Here is a 5,683-nt window from a genome sequence, read left to right on the forward strand (position 1 = left end):
AATGCAAATATCCATACTGCATGACATACTGTATCACTAAAAACCCTCAAAAACTGCTTCAACTTACCTGACACAACCCTGATGCTTCTGATTGCAGTCTCTTTCTCCGCTGAGGTCCTTTGACAGGGCCAGCCAGAGGCCACTGTCTTGTTTCCATGGCTTTCCTCTCCATTCTCTCCCCACACCAGACATTCAGGCATTGAACTTTCTCTTCTTTGATCTCAGAGCAAAAGGTTCATGGGAATACAATGACTGAAGTACTTATAATGCTGTCGGCTACGACTGATGGCTTTGAGCAAAGACAAGGCCCACAGTAATCACATATTGTGATATGATGTATGCACAGCACCTACCCCAGTATAAAAAATTGTGATAATTCTCTCTGCATTAGTTTCCTAAGGCTGCCATAACAAATGACCACAAATGGTGGCTTAACCAACAGAAACTTATTCTCCCACACTTTCAGAAACTGGAAGTGTGAAATCAAGGTGTCAGAAGGACTATGATCCCTCTGAAGGCTCTAGAGGAAAATCCTTTCATGTGCTTCCTGCTGCTGGTACTTCCTTGGCTTGTGGCTATATGACCCCAATTGGTGTCCATATTCACAGATGTTCATATATTCACATATTTGTCTTCTCTTCATGTGACTCTTCTGTGCATCTCTTAGAAAGACACTTGTTGCTGGATTTAGGGCCAACCCTGCTAACCCATGATGATCTCATTTTGACGTATTTAATTTAGTTTTATGTCCAAGGACCCTTTTTCCACATTAGGTCAAATTCACATGTTCTGAGGGTTAAGACTTGGGCATATCTTTTTGGGGCCACCATTCAGCTTAATACACCCATCTGTCTCTATCTATACGTGTGTGTGTGTGTGTGTGTGTGTACACATTTATATTTTTCTCTATCTCTTTCCCCCTTGCTTATCTAATTTCTAAAATTTCTAAAATCACAGCTAATGATGGAAGGCCATAGTGGCAAAATTATCCTCCATTCATGCATTTTTAACCAATTCAGTCTCTCCCCTTCACTAGTATTCCCTTAAACTGGTCATTTGTTTTTGTTTGTTTTGTTTTGTTTTGTTTGTTTGTTTTAGGGACATGGGGGAGCAGAGGGAGAGGGAGAGACAGAATCCCACTCAGACTCCCCACTGAGCATGGAGCCCGACATGGGGCTCCATCCCACAACCCTGAGACCATGCCTGGACCTGAAACCAAGAGCTGGACACTCAACCAACTGAGCCACCCAGGTGCTCCTTCAATATCAATTTCTCCCTGTGAAATCAGAATTTCATAAACAATAAAACTATGCATATTTTCAACCTCTTTCTAGAAATTATCATCACATGACAAAACGTTGAATGTTTACTTCAGTTTGCTAGGATTGTGAGTGTTTCCTTAGGATTGTGAGTGTTTCCTTTTCCCGGCTTCTTTATAATGTTTTCTCCAGTTTCTGAAACAAATACATATTACCTTTATAGCCAACAGCATAAATATAAAGTACCATAATGATCTGTTGAAGGAGTAACATATACTTTTAAAAACTAAAATCTGAACATTATTAATGAACCTAGGGAGTCCTCAGAAATTTTGCTCTCCTGTTTCTAGTTTCTTAAGGTAAAAGCTGAGATAAATGGTTTGAGCTCTTAATCATATCTATTGAAAGTTTTTGTGCTACAAATTTTCCCTTAGTATCATTTTAGTAGCATTCCACGTAATCTGATATCTTATGTCTCCATGTTCATTCAAACACTTTTAAATTAATGATATGTATTTATTGTCCAATATGGTTAATCTTGGTGCTCTTTTGGATAGAGTGTGCTGTAAATGCCAATTAGGACAAATTGGTTGATTTCATTTTCATATCTTACCATTGGTTGATTTCATTTTCATATCTTACCCTTAGGAATACCTTATTTTATACAGTCCTATAGAGCCTTCTAGGATTTCCTCTGTTACATTCTCATCTCAGCTTCCATTATCCTCTTCTTGCCAATTTAATCTCAAAGAACAAGCCGTCTTTACTATTAGTTCAGTCATAGCAACGTCCTTGCTATTTTCTAAACATACCAAAGATGTTCTGTACCTGAGCCTTTGCATTTGTTATTTCCTCATCTAAAATGTTCTAGGGGCACCTGGGTGGCTCAGTCAGTTAAGCGACTGCCTCTTGGATTCAGCTCCAGTGGTGATCTCAGGGTTTTGTGACTGTGCCCTGCATCTGGCTCCACACTGAGCACAGTCTGCTTAAGAGTCTTTCTCCCTCTCTCTCTGCCCCCCACCAATAAATATATCTTTTTAAAAATGTTCTTTCTCAGAGCATGGCCAAATCCTTCATCTGTGTCAGAGTTCTTCTTAAATGCGATATGAAAAGAAAAATCTTCCAAAGTGTATCTATATAAAATAATGAGACACATTAGTATTAACTTTTCAACTTACCCTGCTTTTTTGCTCCATGTTTTATATAATATGTTTTTATTTTTTTTGTCTCCAGCCACTAGAATATAAATTTTATTGTGACAGGAAAACTGTTTTGATCCATTTTTTAAATTTCCAGCATGAAAACAGAGTCTAATATACTGTATGGAATCTCAGACATCTTGAAATATAGGTATCCAGATACGAACTTAAAATAACATTTCTCCCCTAAGCAATTTGATGTCTTTTATAAGTGTGGAGTCACACTGCTTTCCCATGCTTTAAAATTGAATTTTCTTAACTCTGTGTAAACAGGGCCTGGAGGAAAATGTGAAAAAATAAGATATTGGGAGGAAACTTGCTATGTGTTTCTAAAACTAAGTTCCAGTAACTCCTCTGCCCCATTTTTTACTTCCTCCTCAAAACCTGCCCTGTTTTAGTCTCCATGCACTGCACCCGTGTGGCTGTGTGGTTCCATCTGAAAGTACACCTCTTTTCTAATACTTGTTCTCTTCCACATTCCCAGATGCCTCTTGCTCCTTCTCTGCATTCATAGCCCTGATCTTATCTATATTTTACAGAAATCGACATGACTCTTCCATGAATGGCATATTCCAGTTCATTTCATTATTATATGTTTTTTTTTTAACCTGTTACAACCTTGGGAATCAAAAGAAAGGACAGTGCTCGGTTTGGAAGCACACATACTAAAGTTGGAATGGTACAGAGAAGATTCGCGTGTTCTCTGTGGAAGGAGGACATGTAAGTTTGTGACACATTCCATATTTTTCAAACAAGCATATGAAAAGATGTTCAACATCGTACCTCATAAAACAATTGCAAATTAAAGCAACAATAAGGTGTTCCAATGACACATACATTACAATGAATAAATCCAAAACATTGACAACATCAAATGCTGGTATGGATGTGGAGTAACAGAGAAAATACTTATTTGCTGGTGGGAATGCAAAATGGTACAACTACTTTGGAAGACTGTTTAGCAGTTTTTATTTTTTTATTTGTATTTATTTATTTATTTATTTATTTTTATTATGTTATGTTAGTCACCATAGAGTAAATACTTAGTTTTTGATGTAGTGTTCCATGATTCATTGTTTGCATATAACACCCAGTGCTCATTGCAGTAAGTGCCCTCCTTAATACCCATCATGGGGCTAACTCATCCCCCAGCCCCCCTCCCCTCTGAAACCCTCAGCTTGTTTCCCAGAGTCCATAGTTTTTCATGGTTTTAACAAAAATAAACATATTCCTACCATATGATCCAGCAATCACACCCATTGGCTTTACCCAAATGAGTAGAAAACTTATGTCCACACAAAAACCTGCATGTGGATGTTTATAGTAGCTCCATTTATAATTTCCAAAACTTGGAAGCAACCGAGATATCCTTCAGTAAGTGAATGGGTAAATAAACTGTGGCCCATCCAGACAATGGAATATTATTCAGTGCTAAAAAGAAAAGCTGACAAACAGTGAAAAGACATGGTAGGGGGGTGCCTGGGTGGCACAGCGGTTAAGCATCTGCCTTCAGCTCAGGGTGTGATCTCAGTGTTATGGGATCGAGCCCCACATCAGGCTCCTCTGCTATGAGCCTGCTTCTTCCTCTCCCACTCCCCCTGCTTGTGTTCCCTCTCTCTCTGGCTGTCTCTATCTCTGTCAAATAAATAAATAAAATCTTTTAAAAAATAAAGACATGGTAGAGCATTTTACTAAGTGAAAGAAGACAATCTGAGAAGGCTATATACTGCATGACACCAACTGTATAGCATTCTGGAAAATGCAAAACTATGGAGACAGTAAAAATATCAGTGGGTGCCAGAGTATAGGGGAAGGGAAGGATAAATAGGTGAAACAGAAGATTCAGGGCAATGAAACTATTCTTTATATTACTGTAATGTTTGATACATGTCATTATACATTTATCAAAACCCATAAAACATATAACACCAAGAGTGAACCCTAACGTAAACAATAGGTTTTGAGTGATAATGACATGTTAATATTGGCTTATTGCTTGTAAGCAAATGTATCTCTCTGGTGTGGGGTGTTGATGGTGGGGTAGGCTGAGTGTGTAGGGCAAGGAGGTATATAGGAACATTGCACTTTCCACTCAGTGTTGCTGTTAAGATAAAACTGCTCGGAAAATGAAGTCTTTATTTATTTTAAAGAAAGTACAGAGAAAGTACTTTCCTTAATTAGACTTGAACCAGACACAATTTGATAACGGCACCTTTAAATAATAGCTTTGTGTAAAGAAATCACAAATTCATTTAACTTAAAAAAGTCTATGATCAAAATGATGAACTGTATTTTTGAAGGAATAATTTGTGTATTTATCATAACTAAAGAGATAACATAGACCGAACAGACATGCAGTTGTCGCCCCAACAATCTGACAACAACAAAAAAATAAAAGACATCCAAATTGGGGCACATGGGTGGCTCAATCAGTTAAGCATCTGCCTTCTGCTCAGGTCATGATCCTGGGATCCTGGGATCAAGCCCCATATCTAGCTCCTTGCTCGGCCAGGAGCCTGCTTCTCCCTCTTTCTCTGCCTGCCTCTATCCCTGCTTGTGTGCATGCTCTCTCTTTCAAATAAATAAATAAAATCTTTTTTTTTAAAAGGCATCCAAAGAAGCAAAGAACTCAACCTTTCACTCTTTGCAGATGACATGATACTGTATATAGAAAACCTAAAAGACTCTACCAAAAAAAAATTGCTTGAGCTGATACAGGAATTCAGCATAATTGCAGGATATAAAATCAATGCACAGAAGTGTATTGTATATCTATACACCAATAATTAAGAAGCAGAAAGAGAAATCAAGAACCAATCCCATATACAACTGTACAAAAACCATAAGATACCTAGGAATAAACCTAGCCAGAGAGGCAAAACACCTCTACTCTGAAAACTATAGAACACTTCTGAAGGAAATTGAGGAAGACACAAAGAAATGGAAAAACATTCCGTGCTAATGGATTAGAAGAACAAATATTGCTAAAATATCTGTGCTGCCCAAAGCAATCTACACATTCAGTGCAATCTCCTCAAAATAACACCAGCATTTTTCACAGAATTACAACAAACAATTATAAAATGTCTATGGAACCACAAAAGACCCTAAATAGCCAATGCCATCCTGAAAATGAAAAGCAAAGCCGGAGGCACCACAATTCTGGACTTCAAGCCCTATTACAAAGCTGTGATCACCAAGACAGCATGGTACTGGCACAAAAAC

General features: G+C 37.9%; 1 non-coding gene across 1 annotated transcript; it reads left to right on the forward strand.

Moving 5' to 3' along the window:
• The first annotated feature begins 3,099 nt into the window (after positions 1–3,099).
• On the forward strand, positions 3,100–3,206 carry LOC117800094. The gene has a single exon (XR_004623061.1). It is a non-coding gene; the product is annotated as a U6 spliceosomal RNA (small nuclear RNA).
• The last annotated feature ends 2,477 nt before the right edge of the window (positions 3,207–5,683 follow it).

Source organism: Ailuropoda melanoleuca, unplaced genomic scaffold, assembly GCF_002007445.2.
Source record: "Ailuropoda melanoleuca isolate Jingjing unplaced genomic scaffold, ASM200744v2 unplaced-scaffold6351, whole genome shotgun sequence".
Classification (NCBI taxonomy): domain Eukaryota; kingdom Metazoa; phylum Chordata; class Mammalia; order Carnivora; family Ursidae; genus Ailuropoda; species Ailuropoda melanoleuca.